Here is a 21278-nt window from a genome sequence, read left to right as displayed (position 1 = left end):
GACGATAGCACAGCTTTTTATTGTTATGGAAGTGATGTATCCACTCTTGTCATTCCCATTTTTGGAGTTTATTGTTACTAGATTTCATTGTTACCAGATAGATTTCATAGATTTCATGTTTATTGTTGCTAGATTTCAAATATTTATTTGAAACTAGAAAATATTTCTATTTCATTACTTTATATGTTTTTGTATGCATATTATATATGTTTTATCTAAAAAAGAAAATTTATGTTGAAGACTTTAAAAGTGAATTTGAGTTTCGGACACTAAGCTTTATTTATTTACTTATTTTTTTCTGAGATGGAGTCTCACTCTGTTGCCTAGGCTGGAGTGCAGTGGCACAATCTTGGCTTACTGCAATCTCTGCCTCCTGGGTTCAAGTGACTCTGCTGCCTCAGCCTCCCAAGTAGCTGGGATTACAGGCGCCTGCCACCACGCCTGGCTAATTTTTGTATTTTTAAGTAGAGACAGGGTTTCGCCATGTTGGCCAGGCTAGTCTCGAACTCCTGACCTCAGGTGATCAGCCTGCCTCAGCCTCTCAGAGTACTGGGATTACAGGTGTGAGCCACCACGCCCGGCCAGGACACTAAGCTTTAAATGTTGAATATAAACAATTCATCAAAAAGACTCCAAGTTAACATACATATTCTATTTTCTTTTCTTTTCTTTTTTGTTTTTTTGAGACGGAGTCTCGCTCTGTCACCCAGGCTGGAGTGCAGTGGTGCGATCGCCTCCCGGGTTCACGCCGTTGTCCTGCCTCAGCCTCCTGAGCAAGCTGGGACTACAGGTGCCCGCTACCACGCCCAGATAATTTTTTGTATTTTTAGTAGAGACGGGGTTTCACCGTGTTAGCCAGGATGGTCTCTATCTCCTGACCTTGTGATCCGCCTGCCTCAGCCTCCCAAAATGCTGGGATTACAGGTGTGAGCCACCGCTCCCGGCACATATTCTTTTTTCTTAAAACAGCCTTATTGAGATATAATTCACATACCATACAATTCACTCATTTAAAGTGTGCAATTTAGTGACTTTTAGTATATTGATAGAGTTTTGCATTTATCACCACAGTCAGTTTTAATCACCTTGAAAGATACTTTATACCCTTTAGCTATTATCTTTCTCCTCCTCCTTTCCTTTCCCTCCCCAGGCAACCACTGATTTACTTTATGTGTTTATATAATTATCTGCTTTGGACTTTAGTATGTGGAATCAGAGAGTATATGGTCTTTAGGACTGGCTGCTTTTACTTAGCATGTTTTCAAGGTTCATTTATGTTGTAACATGTATCAATACTGCATTGCTTTTAATGGACAAATATTGTTCCATTGTGTGGATATACTACATTTTATTTGTTCGTTGATGGACATTTGGGCCATTTCTACCTTATGGCTATTATGAATAATACTATTGTAAACATTGTGGGGGCAAGCTTTTTATGGACATATGTTTTGTTTTCCCATGTGTCTGTACTTTGGAGTGGAATTGCTGTTTAATCTTTTGAGGATCTACCAGACTGTTTTCCGGAGATGCACCATTTTATGTTCCTGCCAACAGTGTATGGCTGTTTCCATTTCTCTGCATCCCCATTGGTACTTGTTATCTGACTTTTCTGATTGTAGCCATTCCATTTTGGGTGTGAGGTGGTATCTCATCTCATTGTGGTTTTGATTTGCAATTGCCTGATGAGTAATGATGTTGAGCACCTCTTTATGTACTTATTGGCCATTTGTGTATCTTCTGTGGAAAAATATCCATTCGCTTTCTTTGGCTGTTCTTTGAGTTGTCTTTTAATTGTTGTAAGAGTTTTTTGTTGTTGTTTTGTTTTTGTTTTTTTCAAGACAGGATCTTGCTGTGTTATTCAGGCTGGAGTGTAGTGACATGATCATCCCTTGCAACTCCTGGTCTCAAGTCATCCTCCCACCTCAGCCTCCGGAGTAGCTGGGAGTACAGGTGCATGCCCCTATCCCTGGCTAATTTTTTACTTTTCGTAGAGATGGGTTCTTGCTGTGTTTTGCCCAGGCTGGTCTTGAACTCCTGGCCCTCGGGATCCTCTTGCCTAGTCCTCTCAAAGCACTGGGATTACAGGCATTAGCCACCCTGCCTGGCCCTGTTGTAAGAGTTCTTTATATATTCTGGATACAAGTTTCTTGTTAGTTACGTTATTTGCTAATATTTCCTCCCATGCTATGGGTTGTCTATTCGTTTTCTTGATGGTGCCATTTGAAGCACAAAATTTAATTTTGATTTTGATGAAGTCTAACTTCTCTAATTTTTTTTCTCTTTTCCTTTTTTTTTTTTTGGAGACAGAGTCTTGCTTTGTCGCTGGATCTTGGCTCATGGCAACCTCCACCTCCTGTGTTCAAACGATTCTCGTGCCTCAGGCTCCCAAGTAGCTGGGATTACAGTTGCGCGCTACCACGTCCAGCTAATTTTTTTGTATTTTTAGTAGAGGTGGGGTTTCGCCATGTTGTCCAGGCTTGTCTTGAACTCTTGGCCTCAAGTGATCTGCCCACCTCGGCCTCCCAAAGTGCTGGGATTACAGGTGTGAGCCACAGCGTCTGGCCTGATTTTCTTCTTTTGTTGTTCATGCTTTTGGTGTCATATTTTATAATCCTTTGCCAAATCCCATGTCAATCCTTTGCCAAATCCAGTGTTTTCTTTTAAGAGTTTTCTGGGTGTTGCTCTTTTATATACTACTTTGATTTGTTTGGAGTTAGTCTTTTGTACATGGTTTGAGGTAAAGGTAACTTCATTCTTTTGCACGTGACTATCCATTTGTCCCAGTGCCAGTTGTTAAAAAGACTATTCTTTCTCTTTCGTTTGGAGTTGGCACCCTTGTTGAAAATCAGTTGATCAGAGATGTATGAGTTTCTAGATCTTCAATTTTAATTCATTGATTTGTGTGTTTGCCTCTGCCAGTACCACTGTCATGATTGCAGTCATAGCTCATTGCAGTCTCGTTCTCCTGGACTCAAGTGATCATTACACAGGTGAGCCACTGGGTCCGACCTCCATATGAATTTAGAATCAGCTCATCGGTTTCCATAAACTTAGCTGGGATTCTGATGGAGATCTCATTGAGCCTGTAGATCAGTTTGTGGAGTATTGTCATTTTAAGTGTTAAAGTCTTCCAGTCTGTGAACATGGTATGTTTTTCTCTGTGTTTAGATTTCCTTTCATTTCTTTTAGTAATATTTTGTAGTTTTCAGAGTTTTGAAACTCTGAAATGTTTTTCTCTTTTATATGTCTTTCTCTTTTTATTGTTAAATTGATTCCTACTTATTTAAATCATTTTGAATGCTACTGTGAATGGAGTTGTCTTATTTTCATTTTCAGATTGTTCAGGACAAGCATATATAAATACAATTAATTTTTTGCTTTATTTTAATTGATATAATTGTACATATTTGTGGGATACAGTGTGATATTTTGATACAGGTATACAATGTGTAATGATCAAATTGGGGAATTAGCATATCCATCACATCAAACATTTATCATTTCTTTGTGTTGGGAATATTCAAAATCTGCTCCTCTATTTGAAAATATACAATAAATTGTTGTTAATTATAGTCACCCTGCAGTGCTGTAGAACAGGGATCTCCAACCCCTGATCTGTGGCCTGTTAGGAACCGGGCTGTACAGCAGAAGGTGAGTGTCCAGCGAGCAGCATTACTGCCTGAGCTTTGCCTCCTGTCAGATCAGTAGGCGGCATTAGATTCTCAGGAGCGTGAACCCTGTTATGAGCCGTGCATGTGAGGGATCTAAGTTGCACATTCCTTATGAGAATCTAATGCCTGGTGATCTGAGAACAGTTTCATCCTGAAACCATCCCCCACTAGTCCATGGAAAAATTGTCTTCCACAAAACTGGTTCCTGATGCCAAAAAGGTTGGGAACTGTTGCTGTAGAACACTAGAACTTATTCCTCCTATCGAGCTGTCATTTCGTATTCATTAACCACCCCTTGGCTGCTCCTCCCACCCCCCACATCTGCAGCCTCTACTCTAGTAACCACTATTCTACTCCAGTTTTATGAGATCAATACAATTGATTGCTATGTATTAATTTTAGAACCTGCAACCTTGCTGAACTCATTTATTCTAGCAGTAATTTTTTAGTGGATTCTTTAGGGTTTTCTATATATAAGATCATGTTACATACAAATAAAGATAGGTTTACTTCTTCCTTTCAAATTTGGATGCCTGTTTTTCTAACTGCTGGCTAGAACCTATGGTACAGTATTGAATAGAAGTTAAGAGGGAATTTTCTTGTCTTTTTCCTAATCTTAGGGGAAAAGCATCCAGTGTTTTCGCTATTAAGTAAGATATTAGCTGTGAGTTTTTTATAGATGCCTTTTGTCAGATTGAGGAGCTCTTTTCCTCTTTTATTTTCTCAATTCTGTAAATCAACCTTTTCTTTTGTTAAGACAGGGTATTGCTCTGTTGCCCAGGCTGAAGTGCAGTGCTGTGATCTTGTCTTACCACAACCCCTGCCTTCCGGGTGAAAGCGATTCTTCCATTTCAGTCCCCTGAGTAGATGGGACTACAGGCATGTGCCATGACGCCCGGCTAATGTTTTGTATTTTTGGTGGAGATGGGGTCTCGCCATGTTGCCCAGGCTGGTCTTGAACTCCTGAGCTCAAATGATCTGCCTTCCTCAGTGTCCCAAAGCATTGGGATTACAGACATGAGCCATTGTATCTGGCCCGTAAATACAATTTTTATTGTATTCAGAGAGGAATTCTTTTCTATTTCTGTCCTGTTGAGTGTTTTTATCATGACAAGGTGTTGGATTTTTGTCACCTGATTTGTGTGTGTGTGTGTGTGTGTGTGTGTGTGTGTATTAAGATGATTCTGTGATTCTGGTTTTTTTATTCAGTTGATATGCTATTTTATGTTAACTCATTTCAACCTACCTCTTTTGTGCTGTTATTAATTATTATTTATATTATATATATATATATATATTTTTTTTTTTTTTTGAGATGGAGTCTCTGTCACCCTGGCTGGAGCACAGTGGTATGATCTTGGCTCACTGCAACCTCCGCTTCCTGGGTTCAGGCAATTCTCCTGCCTCAGCCTCCCGAGTAGCTGGGATTACAGGTGCCTGCCACCACTCCTGGCTAGTTTTTGTATTTTTAGTAGAGACGGGGTTTCACTATGTTGGTCAGGCTGGTCTTGAACTGCTGACCTCATGATCTGCCCGCCTCGGCCTCCCAAAGTGCTGGCATTACAGGTGTGAGTCACCATGCCTGGCCTATAATATATATATATAGTTTTATACAGTTGCTTTTTAAATCAATTAAGAGAAGAAAGAAAAATATACATTTATAGTGTTCTTTATAATTAACAATTGCTGTTACAGGTACTCTTGTATGTTTTTTCATGTGGACTTTACTTGCTGTTTGAGAACACTTGCTTCTAGCCTGAACAACTTTCTTTATTTTATTTATTTATTTATTTTTCTGAGACGGAGTCTCGCTCTGTCGCCCAGGCTGGAGTGCGGTGGTGCAATCTTGGCTCACTGCAAGCTCCACCTCCCGGGTTCACGCCATTCTCTTGCCTCAGCCTCTCTGAGTAGCTGGGACTACAGGTGCCCGCCACCACGCCCGGCTAATTTTTTTGTATTTTTAGTAGAGACGGGGTTTCACCGTGGTCTCGATCTCCTGACCTCATGATCCGCCCGCCTCGGCCTCCCAAAGTGCTGGGATTACAAGCGTGAGCCACTGTGCCCGGCCAACTTTCTTTAGTACTTCTTGTAAGCTATGTCTGTTAGCATAGGAACAACTTCTGTTAGGTTTTTGTTTTAGAAAAGCCTTTTTTTTTTTTGAGATAGGTCTCGCTCTGTTGCCCAGTCTGGAGTGCAGTAGTGTGGTCACAGCTCACGGCAGCTTCAACCTCTTGGGCCCAAGTGATTCTCCCACCTCAGTCTCCTAAGCAGCTTGGGACTACAGGTGGACACCACCAGGCCTGGCTAATTTTTAAATTTTTTGTAGAGTTGGTGTCCCCTTGTGTTGCCTAAGCTGGTCTTGAACTACTGGGCTCCAGTGACCCTCTGTCCTCAGCCTCCCAAAGTGCTGGGGTTACAGGTGTGAACCACCATGCCCTTATGGGAAAGTCTTTATTTCACATTTAGATGGAAGCATTGGCAGATTTAGCATTCTTGGTTGACATTTTTTTTTTCCTTTCTTTGAGCGCTTTGAATATGTTACCCCACTGACTCATAGCTACCAGGGTTTCTCTTAGAAGTCAGCCTTGCGTCTTAACTGGAGTTTCCCTTGTAAGTGATGCATCCTCTTTTCTTGCTGCATCTTTTTGTCTTTGACTTTTAGGCATTTTTGTTATCAAGTGTCTTGTTTGTTGATGTTTTTGTGTTTATGACATACACTTTTTTTCTTTTTTAAATGACATATATTCTTAAATTCTAGTTTATGCTAACTGCCTATATTTTTCAGTTAAGTATTTTTTAAAAAATTGGACACCTCAGTTATAATGTACCAATTTTGTTAGCTAGAATGTTTAGATTAATCCAGAATTGTTATGTCTCAGCTGATAATATAAAATATTACAAGCATTCTCATAGAAGACATTTGTAACTAAATTGGAAACAAACTAAAATAAAATGGTGGTATGCATTCCTTTCCTGAGTTGTGTTTTGCTTAGATTAGGTATTATTCTACATGTAAAATTGTGCAGTGCTAGCTCTTTAAAAAGGCAGTGGCTCTGAGGGTGTAGGCTGCGTGGAGTTTATACCATGATGTATTGGTTTCCTAGGGTCTTTCCTAACAGATACCGTAAACTGAATGGCTTAAACAGCAGAAATTGATCATCTTACAATTCTGGATTCCAGAAGTCCAAAATCAGCATCTCACCAGGAGGATGCCTTCTCTGAAGGTGCTGGAGAAGCATCTGCCCCAGGCTTCGCTCCTTGCTTCCCGCAGCCTCAGGCATCCTTGGCTTGTAGATGGTCCTTTTTACCCTGTGTCTCTTCACGTCTTCCCTGTGTGTCTGTGTCCAAATTTCTCCTTTTCATAATAGTAGGATGCCAGTCATACCGGATTAGGGCTCACCTTCATGACCTCATTTTAACTTGATTACCTTTGTAAAGACTATTTCTAAATCAGGTTACATTATGAAGTACTGAAGATTAGGAGTTCAATTTATCTTTATTTAGAGGAGGGGGTGCATAGTTCAACGCATAACGGATGAATTAAAGGAATATTACCATCTTAAGTGCCTTCTGAAACAAGGTAGGAAATTAGGGAATCATACTTTTTCAAGGGGAGTAGCAATTGGTTCATTTTAGGTATCTTTTTAACTAACTCTAAACCTACTTATAAGCCAGCATTGGAGCTCTGCAGTGGTGGAACTTACAAGTTAATTTTGCATTAATCCTATAATGGCTGACATTTCCTAGAAGTGGGTGTAGTTAACTAATTGCTTGATTCTATCCTCTCCACAACTGCTCACTCCCCTGCCTACCTTACACCCCTAGCCTTTAACCCTGTGCATTATTACATAGGTGCTTTTTTTTGAGATAGAGTCTGGCTCTATTGCCCAGACTGTAGTGCAGTGGCGTGATCTTGGCTCACTGCAACCTCTGCCTCACGGGTTCAAGTAATTCTCCTGCCTCAGCCTCCCGAGTAGCTGGGGCTATAGGTGCCCACCACCACACCTGGCTAATTTTTGTATTTTTAGTAGAGACAGGGTTTCACCATGTTGGCCAGGCTGGTTTCGAGCTCCTGACCTTAAGTGATCCACCCGCCTTGTCCTCCCAAAGTGTGGGGATTACAGGGGTGAGCCATTGTGCCTGGCCTAGTTACATAGGTACTTTTAAAGAAATTTTATTGTTTTATTGATTATAAAAAGTATAGTCAGTGTGTAATGTGATGTGTAAAAAGGTGTAAAGAAGAAACTGAAAGTCACCTATAACCATTAATAATTACTTGTAACTGGTATTGTTGTGAGTGTGCCCTCAGTTTGTTTATGGCAAACGTGATTTTTAAAACAAAATCTGGATCATTATTAAATATTTTCTTAACATTATTCTGTAGACAATTTCATTAATTATAAGGGCTAGTACTCTCAAGATTGTTTTTGCTTTTCTTCCATTTTGTAACCTCTTGGGGACCAAGACACATTTCTTTTCATTGTTTCTCATTTTCTCTATTGATAACAAAATTTTGTGGTATAGAATTACAGACTTTTGTTGATAAAGAAGGGACTTTGGGACAACTAGACCTTTATAAAAGTGACAAATGAGTATTGCAGGGGAACTAAACCTGAGATCATGATATTTCACAGTGATGAGCAGATTCTAAATGAACTCCTTCAGCATAGTAATTTAGATTGAAGTTAATGTGGGAGCTAGTTTGAGTTTAGGTTATTATTAAATGTCTTTCTAACTGAAAAGCTACTAAACTGGAATAACAGGCATTTGAAGAAAATTGTTATGCAGGAAGCCTAACTGATTGATTTCTAAAGATGATTTTTTAAAGCCAGTTGTTGGGAGCTTGTTATTCATGTTCCATGGAAACAATGTTTAATTTCTTGGCCAAATGGGTAAGGTGTGTTTTAGCACTGTTGTTACTATAGTTCAACATTATGGAGAAAAGTTGATTCTTAGGAGCTACCATTGCCATTTGGAGAAAAATGTGGTCCAGAATTTCATGTTTTTTGCCACCTGTCATTCTTCAAGAAGGAAACTCACTGGGAAATACCTTACACTTCTATAGTTGAGGAGACCTGGGATTTGGAAGGAAAGGAGGAGGTTCAGTGAAGAGTGGGATGGCTGCATTTAATACAGAGCCCAAGACTTGTGTTCAAGTCCCCTCTGCTGCAGGGTCTCACTCTGTCGCCCAGACTGGAATGCAGTGGTGTGATCCTAGTTCACTGCAGCCTCAACATCCTGGGTTTAGGTGATTCTTCCACCTCCGCCTCCTGAGTAGCTGGGATTACAGGCACATGCCACCATGCCTGGCTGATTTTTTTTTTTTTTTTCTTGTAGAGACAGGATTTTGCCCTATTACCCGGGCTGGTCTCGAACTCCTGGGCTTAAGGGATCTGCCTGTCTAGACCTCCCAAAGTGTTGGGATTACAGGCAGGAACCACCGTGCCCAGCTCCTACCGATTTCTAAAAAAAAAGAAAACTTCCAAAAAAAAGTTTTCTGTGGTCTTTCTGTTTTGTTTTTTTGAACCACAGTCATTCCATCTAGGTTCATGCTTTTGATTGTTATGTCTCTTTAGTCTCTTTTATTGCTTTTTAAATTTTAATTTATCTACTTTGCTAAATATATTTACATTTCTCATACTTAGTCTTTAGTCTCTTTTAATATATATCAGTCTCAAGTTGACCCACCACCTCTTTTTTTTTTTTTAAAGAGCGTCTTGCTCTGTTGCCTAGGTTGGAGTGCAGTGGTGTGATAATACTAATAGCTCACTGCAGTCTTGACCTCCTGGGCTCAAGTGATCATCCTGCCTCAGCCTCTTGAGTAGCTAATATTACAGGTATGCACCACCATGCCTGGCTAATACTTTATTTTTTTGTAGAGGTAGGGGTCTCACTGTGTTGCCCAGGTGGTCTCAAACTGGGCTGAAGTGATGCTTCCACCTTGGTCTCCCAAAGCAGTGGGGTTACAGGTGTGAGCCACACACTTGTCTGACACTTTTTTTGGGGAGACAGAGTCTCACTCTGTTACCCAGGCTGGAGTGCAGTGGTGCAATCTTGGCTCCAACTTCAGCCTCCTGGGCTGAAGTGATCCTCCCACCTCAGCCTCCTGAGTAGCTGGGACTATAGTCATGTGCCACCATACCTGGCTAATTTTCGTGTTCTTAGTAGAGACAGGGTTTCACCATGTTGCCCAGGCTAGTCTCGAACTCCTGAGCTCAGGTGATCTGCCCAACTTGGCCTTCCAAAGTGCTGGGATTATAGGCATGAGCCACCGCGCCTGGACTGCCTCTGACTTTTTGAACAGATAAGACTGATTGTCTCACAGAATGACACTATCTGGATTTGTCTGAACATTTCTTCATAGTGTCTTTTAATTTGCTCTTCTATCCGTTATATTTTCTATAAAGTGGGAATTAGGTCTAAAGGCTTGATTAGACTGAGAGTAAACATTTTTGGCGAAGAATAATTTGTAAGTGATACTGTGTTCTTCATATTGCAGGTTATCATGTGGAACATGATGGCAGTTGTATTACTCTGTGATGCTGAATTTGATAATTTGATTCAAGTGGAGACGAACCAATGTCTTCATCATAAGGGAAATATTTCACTTTGCAATTACCATGTAATCCGAGGCATTTGGCAGTTGACCAATAGCTTGTTCTCCAGCACACCCATTGGTTATTAGAGCACTTACAGTTACTTTATTGGGTCTTGCAAAATGGTATTTTTCGAATTCTGTTGTTTTTTTCATGTTAATTGGTAGGCATTCCTCTGTAAAGAAGAACTTTTTCTCGTTAACTGGCGTTGAACTATTATTTCTTCAGAAAAGACAAAGTAGGTAATGAAGTCTTCAGTTGCCAAGTTTTTAGAACAAGGAATCAATGTGTTGCTCCCTACCCATGCTGTGAATGAGTTTTTCCCCTTTATTGTTCTTCTACTTCTTTTTTGTGTCATGATGGATTTTTATTTATTCAGTGTTATAGTTGTTTGATAATCAATTACAATCATTCTTTTTGATGATGTTCAAATTATTCTCGATTTTGCCAGTGGAAACCGTCCAAGCTGACTACTCCTTTATTGTTCTTCCACTTTTTTTTTTTTTTTGAGACAGAGTCTCACTGTTGCCAGGCTAGAGTGCAATGATGTGATCTTGGCTCACGGCAACCTCCGCCTCCCCAGTTCAAGCGATTCTCCTGCCTCAGCCTCACAAGTAGCTGGGACTACAGGCATGTGGCACCACGCCCAGTTAATTTTTGTATTTTTAGTAGAGGTGGGGTTTCACCATGTTGGTCAGGATGGTCTCAATCTCCTGACCTCGTGATCAGCCTGCCGCGGCCTCCCAAAGTGCTTGGATTACAGGCAACAGCCACCGCACCTGGCCTCTTCCACTTCTTTTTTGTGTCACGATAGATTTTTATTTATTCAGTGTTACAGTTTTTTGATAATAAATTACAATCATTCTTTTTGGTGATATTCAAATTAGTCTTGATTTTGCCAGTGGAAGCCCCTCCAAACTGACTACTGTAATTTTTTTGATATATCTTGAATTTACAGAAAAATTGCAAGAATAATGCAAGAAGTTCCCAAATACCTTTTACCCAAATCCACTGATTGTTTATATTTTGCTAAATTTGCTTGACAAATGTATATTTGTGTGTACATTCATAAAAACTTAAGTGCACATTTCCCAATAACAGGGACATTCTCTTTCATAAACATGGTATAATTTAAAAAATCAATACTGTCATCTAATGCACAGCATATTTTTAAAATTTAATCAGTTATCTCAGTAATGCCCAGTATCAAAGATTATCGTGCATTATATTTGTCATATATTTTTAGTGTCTTTTGATCATTATTCTTCAGCCTTTTTTCGTCTTTATCGACTTGGACATTTTTGAGAAGTACAAGTTAATTGTTTGGTATACCGTTCCTCAGTTTGGGTTTGGCTGCTGTTTTCTTCATGATTAGATTCAGGTTATACATTTTTTAGCAGACCATTTTTACTGGCCTGCCAGGCTTTTCACTGTCTTCACTGTCATTGTGTGTGTGTGTGTCTCTGTGTTTTTGAGACAGAGTCTCGCTCTGTCACCCAGGCTGGAGTGTAGTGGCACGATCTCAGCCCAGTGCAACCTCTGCCTCCTGGGTTCAGGCAGTTCTCCTGCTTCAGCCTCACAAGTGGCTGGGACTACAGGCACACGCCATCATGTACCACGCCCAACTAATTTTTGTTGGCCTCCCAAAGTGCATGATTACAGGCGTGAGCTACCACGCCCAGCCTCTTTCATTGTGTTTTGACTTCACCTCATCAATTGAGATCAGGTGTGGAATTTTCCAGTTGTGGTGTTATGTTAGCACTCAAAAAGTCAGATTTTGGAACATTTTGGAGTTCAGATTTTCAAATTAGGGATGCTCAACCTCTACTAGTAGTAGGACTGTCATTCCTTCTCTGTGTTTTAGTTGGCATTCTGCTGCAAGAAAAATATTTCTTTTCTGTCTATTCATGTATTTTTTAGAGTAGCATGGACTTTTGTTTTGTTCATGTGACTCATTATTACTGATTTTGATACCCAAATTGTTCCTGATGGGACCAATAGCTTCAAGCTGGCTCTTGTGTTTGTTTGTCATGTTTTTATCATTCTTTGAGCACTTTCTAACTTCTTGGTATAAGATAGAATCATCTTGTATCTTCCTTTCTCCAGCCTTACATTCTAAAGTGTCTTGATTTCTTTTAGTGGAGAATGGTATTTAGAAACCAAGATGCCGACTCTATGTGTGCTCATTACTACAGAGGTGTCACGGTTTTTAATCATACGTTCCTCTTAGTGGACATAGCAAGGAAATGTTTTAAAAAGTGACTTCACGGCCGGGCGTGGTGGCTCACGCCTATAATCCCAACACTTTGGGAGGCTGAGGTGGGTGGATCACCTGAGGTCAGGAGTTCAAGACCAGCCTGGCCAATATGGTGAAACCTGTCTCCGCTAAAAATACAAAGATTAGCCAGGCATGATGGTGCGCATCTGTAGTCCCAGCTACTTGGGAGGCTGGGGCAGAAGAATTGCTTGAACCTGGGAGGTGGTAGTTGCAGTGAGCTGAGATTATGCCACTGCAATCCAGCCTGGTGACAGAGCAAGACTCCATCTCAAAAAAAAAAAAAAAGTGACTTCACACTGAAAATTTTAAATCACATTAACCTCAGTGTTGTTTTTTTCTTCTTTGAATCTTCTATCTTTTTAATTGGAATAGCTACAAAAGGCTTTAGAGAGATTCTTGTGTGATATTTCTGAAGTTCAGTAATACTCTAGTTTTAGTGTGTCATTTTGGCTGGAGAATCATTGTCAGCTGACTTGGACATAATTATCAACTCTAATCTCTTGTTAGAGCAAATGAACATTTTGCAATTTGAAAAATTGGAATTTTAAGTTAAAATCTTTGAATTTATTATATCTAAAATTGCTTTATATATGAAGAAAGAATAGCATTAATCAAATTTCTGCTCTGTTTAGGAGTCGAAGTGCTGACTTACAGAGAAGACTTCAGTTTTGTTACTTATAAAATTAGGATAGTATCTTATAAGGTTATTTTGAGAGTACATGATGTATATAAAGTTCCTAGTAGAGTCCTTGGCCTAACCTAGGCACTTAATAAATGGTACCTAGACTATTACACTATTGTTATTGTGCCCTATAGTGCCTGTAGGCATAGAAGCATGAAAAAATACTTCTTTGCTTAATATTCCTTATTGATGTAGATTTAAGATTTCATATTCTAAAAGTTTTGACTGTGTTTTCATAACTGTGCTGAATTGAAAATAAAAATCTTCACATAAATGTAAACTTCAATGAGTTTTCAGACAAACTACACCTAGGCAGCTAGCTCCAATATTAAGAAATAGAATGTCATCAGTACTTCTGAAACCACTGTTCTGCTCCCTCCAGTCACTACACAACATCTGTGCTTTCAGGGGACATTGCATGAGTTTTATGTCTTTTTGTTTATTATGCCCCACTCAAAACATGTAGAAAAAAACTATTTTGGGGATTAGAATTGCATTAGATGAGAAACTTGAAATGAGCTTTGTCAATAGCTTTTTATATTGCATAGTGTAATTTTTAATGTAAGTACAATAGTAATGTATTTTGCAGGTAGGGAGTACAGTTTTAATTTTTATTTTACTCTGTTAGAGGGTAATTAGTAGAACCTTTTTGAGAAACAAGTATGTTAGAACACCTTTTTTACTATCACTTGTTTATTGCCTGTGAGCAACAAAGGCAGAACCTCTGTTTCCTTTTCTGTAAGGGTAAGTCATAACTTTGTATCACCTGTCCTTAGCATAGTTCCTGGCACACATGAGCCGTATAAGAAAATGTTTTTAAAATAAATATGTGAATCAGTCTAGGCAAGTACATGTTAGCACTTGTATGTGACTTCACCTGCATTTATTTGTACATGAAAGAATTTAGGGTGGGACTTGCATGTATGAAATTGCTGTAGGAGAGCTCTATTTTCATTATCAGTTTATACAAGAGTGACTATATTTTTATTTTTGGGGGATGGAGTCTTGCTCTTTCTCCCAGGCTGGAGTGCAGTGGCGCGATCTCGGCTCACTGCAGCCTCAGCCTCCCAGGTTCAAGCGATTCTCCTGCCTTAGCTTCCTGAGTAGCTGGGACCACAGGCGCACAGCCCCATGCCTAGCTGATTTTTGTATTTTTAGTAGAGATGGGGTTTCACCATGTTGCCCAGGCTGGTCTCAAACTCCTGACCTCAGGTGATCCTCCCGCCTCCGCCTTCCAAAGTGCTGGGATTACAGGCATAAGCCACCACACCCAGCCAAGAGTGACTATTTTAAAAAACAATTTGATGCTAGTATGTAGCATAAGCTGTAGGAAAATTACAGTTGTAGGAATATAGGGTATATCAGCATTATAGAAATTAATTACTCAGATGAAGAGTAAGGTATGAATCGATACATAGAAAGCTCTGTTAAATGTGTCTGCGTGTTAGGTATTGTACTTTGATCTGTATGTTGAACTGGTTTCCCAAAGAAATGATAAATCTGGGAAAAGTCCAGCAAAATGTTACTGATATTAGAAATGGATGCAATAATAACAAACTAAAAAGAATAAGAATCTTCCTTGGAAAGATACTGGTTAATAGATACGATGCGATTGTAAGGCTGAATGATCATACACCTTACTGTTGAAACTGGGACACTTTGGGAATGGAAAAGCGTGCTATTAATTATGCCATGACAACTGGTGCAAACTGTTTCTGGCAAAGTGGGACACATGGTCACTCTGTTATAGGGTGAATATGGGTTTCTCTGTTGTATCCTGGAATTCTAGAATTAATATTTCTTTTAAACTCAAAGGGAGTAATAGTAGAATAACTAAAAAGGCAAACACTACCCGAAACATAGCAAATGTGGCGCTTTCAAACTGAAAATATGAAAAAAATTGTAGGAAAACGGCCTGTCACATGGGAAGAGTGACACCATCTTGAAGTGAAACCAGTCATAATGACCAGTGTTTGACTCCTGCATACCAAGGCTTTCCTGCAGCAAGGTCAAAAACAATGCCTGTAGCATTGATAATGCCTCATGGAGGTGCTTATCTAACCTCTCCAGTGGTCACAGGTTTCCTAAGAAAGTGTGAGGCATGTCAAGCTGCACATGTGTTTGCCCTAAAAGCTTGCTCTGTAAAGGGTGATTTCTGGAGGGTGATACAGGGGATACACCATCTCAGCTGCCCAAGACATTGCTTCTGTTCATAAATTTACCATCTGAGCCTTTCCTGGAATTTTCAGGCCTTTAATAGACTTGTTCATAAGTCCCTGTTAATTTTTTCTTTCTGAGAAACTGGATTTATTAGCCACTTTCTTCGGCCTCTCAGCTCCGAGCCTTTCGGAGTATGTTTGCCATATAGGAGCAAAAGTTTATAGTTAAATGGATGGTAGTAGTATTCTTCTGTGCTGTGTAACAAATTATCACAAATTTAGCAGCTTAAGTGAACTCATGTTATATAACAGTTTCTGTTGTAGGTAAGCCGTGCCCTCTGCAAGGCTGTACTCAGTGTGTTGGCCAGGGCTCAGGTCACATCTGCAGTTGCAATTGGTAATGGATCTGCTTTCAAGCTCACTTAGGGTGCTGGCTGAATGTTTTCTTGCAGCTGTGAAGACTAAGTGAAGGCTCTAGGCTTTTTCCGGTTGCCAGTTGGCAGCTGCCCTCAGTGCTGAGAGGCCGCCTACGGTTCCTTGCCATGTGGCCCTCTCCATAAGCCCTCTCAGCACGGCAGCTTGCTCCTTCCAAGCCAATGAGGGAATCAGGGAGCAAGTCTGCCAGCAGTATGGAGTCTTATATAATGTCACATAGTCACAGAAGTGACATCCCATCTCCTCCATCATTTTCTACTGGTTAGAAGCAATTCACAGGTCCTGCCCATATTTCAGGGGAGGCAATTATACAAAGGCATGGGTTGAGATCGGGGGAACACTTTAGTTTCTGCCCACCACAGCACTGCATTCACAATAGCTTATCAGTGAGAAGTCTCTGACTGAGGTTTAATCAGTGTATCTTACTTATGATTATTCTTGTGAAATCTGGTATAGTTTGTTAGAACATGTCTACTTTCATTTAAGTATACATCTATCTATTTACAGCACTTTAAAATTCATTTTTGATGGTGAGCACAGTGAGTACTGTGGCTTGGGATAGCATATGCATTTCTATAATATTGACGTTTTTTTTGTTTGCTAATACCCCCACTTAATAGATCATTGATAACTGAGTCTTTTTATAAAGCGGATTGAAGATGGCTGATTTATTATGACTTCTATCATGTATAATCATGACCTATCTCTAAACGTAATTAAAATGTTCAGGTTCTTCTTTAATGACACCTAGAATTATTGTTTACTTGAGGTTGTTTTAGGCTCATGAGGCTTCCTTGGACAACCCTTTGTTCAAAATGAAGGAATTGAGGGAATATATTTTATAATATGGAAGACTACTGGCACACATCAGCTAATGTGAAGGGGTGTCTCTTTCTGAACAAATGCAGTAGTTATATTTGTCACTTATTTGGCAGTTAATCATGTATTTTGCTTTAACCATATCTAGTGTTTTTTTATTATGGGAAAACTTAAATGTATATTGAAGTAGACAAAATAGTATTAGGTACCCCCAAGTACCTATCATGCTTTAGTTAACGCAAAAAACATCTCTTGACCAATGTTGTATCTTTTTCACTCCCTCTAACTTAAACCTTCCCAGATTCTTTAGGGGCAAATCCCAAATATCATTTTATTACTTAAATATTGTATTTTTACCTTTTTAATATGTTTGATCTAGGTTCTCCTTTTTTTATACTGAATGCTCCCTGAGCATATGGACCGTATAATGCATATTTCAAGTTTTAGCTTAGTGATGCCTTGTGGGTAGTTAGTACATATTTGGAAAGCTATACATAAGTATACGCTTAGAAGTCAGAAAAGTCTCTCTTCTCTAATTTAATGTGAGTTGACTCTACAAACTAACCTAGGATAAGTTACCTATCTGTTCTCTCCATTGAAGAAGAATTTCACTTTTTTGAATTACCTAAAGGGTATGTATGTATGTATGTATGTAGGTATGTATTTATTTATTTGAGGCGGAGTTTCATTCTTGTTGCCCAGACTGGAGTGCAGTGGCGTGATCTTGGTTCACTGCAACCTCTGCCTTCCTGGTTCAAGCAATTCTCCTGCTTCAGCCTCCCGAGTAGCTGGGATTACAGGCATGCACCACCATGCCCGGCTGATTTTTGTATTTTTAGTAGAGATGGGTTTCACCATGCTGGCCAGGCTTGTCTCGAATTCCTGACCTCAGGTGATCCACCTGCCTCAGCCTCCCAAAGTGCTGGGTAATTACAGGCGTGAGCACCACGCCCGGCCAAGGGTCTTTAATAAGGTCTGTTTTCTTCTTGTTGTAGACTTGGACTTAGGAGCCTTGAAGTTTTGGTGCTTCTCTAACAGTCACAGTTTGTTTTGAAAGGAAGGCAGTGGGTTAAACAGAACATGGAAAGTGGTTTACTTTATTGTAATCACCTAACTCTCCCACTCCCAGCAGTGTGACAGATAATTAGGGTCTGTTTAAAATAATATTTTGATCTCAGGGCAGGAATCATTTGAGAATCCTACAGCAGAACCCATGGTGCTGCCTGAATTCTATGTAAAATGAGTCCTGTTAAAACAAAGTTCATACGTTTTGGGATGGGATATTTTAAAATTCAACTTGGGAAGTAAAGAAAAGCATGTTTTCCTTCTTTGTTGCCTTCTCCCCTCCCTAGCTAGCTTCTGGCAGTAAGTGTTTATATGTAGTTATATACCCATATGTATAATAGCAGATTTGTAATTTATTCTTTAGACTAATATTTATTTAATTTATTTTTTGAGACAGAGTCTCACTCTGTCACCCAGGCTGGAGTGCAGTGGCACAATCTGGGCATACTGCAACCTCTGCCACCCTGGTTCAAACAATTTTCATGCCTCAGCCTCCCTAGTAGCTGGGATTACAGGCGTGTGCTACCATGCCCGGCTAAGTTTTTTGGATTTTTAGCAGAGATGGAGTTTCACCATGTTGGCCAGGCTGGTCTCGAACTCCTGGCCTCAAGTAATCCATCTGCCTCAGCCTCCGAAAGTGCTGGGATTATAGGCGTGAGCCAGCGTGCCCGGCCTCCATAGACCCAATATTTAAACGTTTGAGTATATAAATGTTTAGGGATTTAGATATAATTAAAAGTTTACTTAAAAAAATTTATAAATGTTGTTACGATAGAGATTTGAGATCAAACAAAATAAATTCTAAATGTTTTCATTTTATGATTATTTATCTGAGACAGGGTCTTGCTTTATTGCCCAGGTTTTGTGGTCTTGGCTCACTGCAATCTCTGCCTTCAGGTATTGATTTTTTCCACCTCAGCTTCCTGAGTAGCTGGGACTATAGATGCACTCCACCATGCCAGCTAATTTTTGTATTTTTTTTTTAGTAGAAATGGGGTTTCACCATGTTGCCCAGGCTGGTCTCAAACTTCTGGGCTCAAGGGATTTGCCCATCTCGTCCTCCCAAAGTGCTGGGATTACAGACATGAGCCACGGCACCTGGCCTCGTTTTAGGATATATTTTTATTTGAACTGTTCATAGATATCTTCAGCATCTGTGAAACATTTAGTTAGATCATGTCTACTTTCATTTAGGTATACATCTGTTTACAGCACTTTAAAATTCATTTTTGATGGTGTCAGTCAGTGAGTATGGCTTGGGATAGCATTTCCATTTCTATAATATTGACAATTTTTTTTTGTTTGCTAATATTCCCACTTAATAGATCATTAATTATTGACCTAGTCTTTTTATAAAACTGATTGAAGATGGCTTATTTATTATGACATCTATCTTGTACAATCATGACATCAAATCTCTAGGCATAATTAATAAAGTGTTCAAGTTCTTCTTTAATGGCACTCATAATTGTTTATTTGAGGTTGTTTTAGGCTCATGAGGCTTCCTTGGACAACCCTTTGTTGTTCAAAATGAAGTAATTGAGAGAGTATATTTTGTAATATGGAAGACTTTAGGGGACCTGATTAGAAAGTAACTTCTCTTTTCTGACAGATTTGGGAGAAAGCTTACCTTTTATGTGGGCATGGCAAAGTATGTTTTCTCACCTTGAAATTCATTGAAATTTTATTTTTCCACCCTCTCAGTTGCTGACTTATTCTCCCCTTTTTTTCTGTGTCTCTTTTCAGAATATAATGGAAAATGAGCTTATATGGCAAGCCAAATGTGATAGAGAAATTTTAGAAATTGAACTGCTTTTGATCAAAACACTTTCTTTTATGCTACCTTTCTCCAAATTCTGTCCTATAAGTTGTTAGTAACCCTATAGAGAGAGCTTCTTTAGTCTTTTTCATTTATAGGGCAGTCACACATTTCAGTCATAATGTGTGACTAATTAAACATTTATTTTTCACAGGGTCTTGCTCTGTGACCCAGGCTGGAGTGCAGTGGCATCATCATAGCTCACTGCAGCCTTGAACTCCTGGGCTCAAGCCATCCTCCTGCCTCAGGCTCTCAAGTAGTTAGGACTACAGGCATGTACCACCTAATGGGCACGCCCAGCTGATGTTATTATTTTATTTATTTAGAGATGGGATTTCACTATGTTGCCCAGGCTGGTCTCAAGTTCCTGGGCTCACGTGATCCTATTGCCTTGACCTCCCAAAGCGTTGGGATTACAGGCATGAGCCACCACTCCCAGCCCCAAATATTGCTTTATAAATTAGAATAAAATTAGGACATTTTTCTGAATATAATTTTTTTTTTACATTTCTATATGTAGTATTTAAGAAAACATTGTTGGTGATTATTATTGGAACAGTGGTGTGAATGAAACCTGCTTTGGTATGCGCTGAGAGTTTCCGATCAGATTTTAGCTCCAGTTATTTCTCCCATTATTGTAGTTTCTTTTTTTGAGACAGAGTCTTGCTCTGTCGCCCAGGCTGGACTGCAGTGGCACGATATTGGCTCACTGCAAGCTCCGCCTCCCGAGTTCATGCCATTCTCCTACCTCAGCCCCCCTAGTAGCTGGGACTACAGGTGCCTGCCACCATGCCTGGCTGATTTTTTGTATTTTTTAGTAGAGACAGGGTTTCACCGTGTTAGCCAGGATGGTATTGTAGATGTTTATTAGCAAAGCTTTTTACGTAATTTAGATGATAATTTATATTCTGGGAAGAGTAGACTACTTTGAAGTAATACTATTCTTGTTAAACTATGTTATAAAGGATACTGAGATCAGTTTAAGCCTGTGCACACCCATTTCTTCTAAAATTTTTATAGAAGTAACAGAAAGATGTCATGTGAGTGTGGTAAGTGTGGTGTTTGCGTTAAGTTTATTGAACTGTAATAGAGCTAGAGGATAGACTGTGTTATTAATGGATCAGATATTTTTGAGGATTCCTAGAGGATTGCAAGATAATAAACAGGATTAGAGAGACAACAGCTAGTAGAAAAAGTTACAGCAGGAGAGAGAATAATTAATAAGTGTTAGTTAACAGCTGACCCTGGGCTTCTTGAGAGAGCCCTGGTGGAAGCTTGAGTTTGGAATCAACAGTTCATAGTAGGAGCATGGCTGTGTTGCGATCACCATGGTAATTAAAGAAGTTCATTCAGAATAGCTGGCTCAATGGAGCCTCCTTTCTGTCCCCTTCAGAGTAGCTGGTATGCCAGGCTTTCACCTTTAGGATAAGGCTAGAGTCATGGTCTTGCCAGAAAGTGGGTGATGTTTTGTCTGAGGAGAGCATGAGAGTGGAGAGAGCAGAGAAGAGCTCATAGCAGTTTGGTTTTTACAGCAGACACAGGACAAGGACATTCCTATTCTCAGAGTACTGCTCTTCTTGTTAACATGCCCACCAGCTCCTCACACACACAGAACTTGAAACCAGCGATCTTTTAGGACAGCCAGACCTACGCAAATGCAGAGGAAACCCTCATGAGATACTTACACTAACCATCTTTCATTCACAAAGCGGAGCAGCCAGCCAGGGATTTCCAGACACTTGAGGACAACC

At 39.7% G+C, this 21278-nt stretch overlaps 1 protein-coding gene across 4 annotated transcripts in view; it reads left to right on the top strand.

Moving 5' to 3' along the window:
- Positions 1 to 21278, top strand: part of USP12 (ubiquitin specific peptidase 12) — a 111216-nt gene that overhangs the window by 23462 nt on the left and 66476 nt on the right. The window contains exons 1-2 of one of the 4 annotated variants that reach the window (XM_063619263.1): positions 1872 to 1953; positions 2923 to 2993. The exons of 2 other annotated variants lie outside the window; for them this stretch is intronic. The gene's annotated coding sequence lies outside the window, so the exon portion shown is untranslated. Of the gene's footprint in view, positions 1 to 1871; positions 1954 to 2922; positions 2994 to 21278 lie in introns of those variants that run through there. One more of the 4 variants, XM_063619261.1, reaches the window with a different exon arrangement.

Source organism: Symphalangus syndactylus, chromosome 15, assembly GCF_028878055.3.
Source record: "Symphalangus syndactylus isolate Jambi chromosome 15, NHGRI_mSymSyn1-v2.1_pri, whole genome shotgun sequence".
In the NCBI taxonomy this organism is placed as follows: Eukaryota; Metazoa; Chordata; class Mammalia; order Primates; family Hylobatidae; genus Symphalangus; species Symphalangus syndactylus.
Note: the sequence above shows the minus strand (reverse complement) of the source record. Positions and strands in the feature narration are given on the sequence as shown.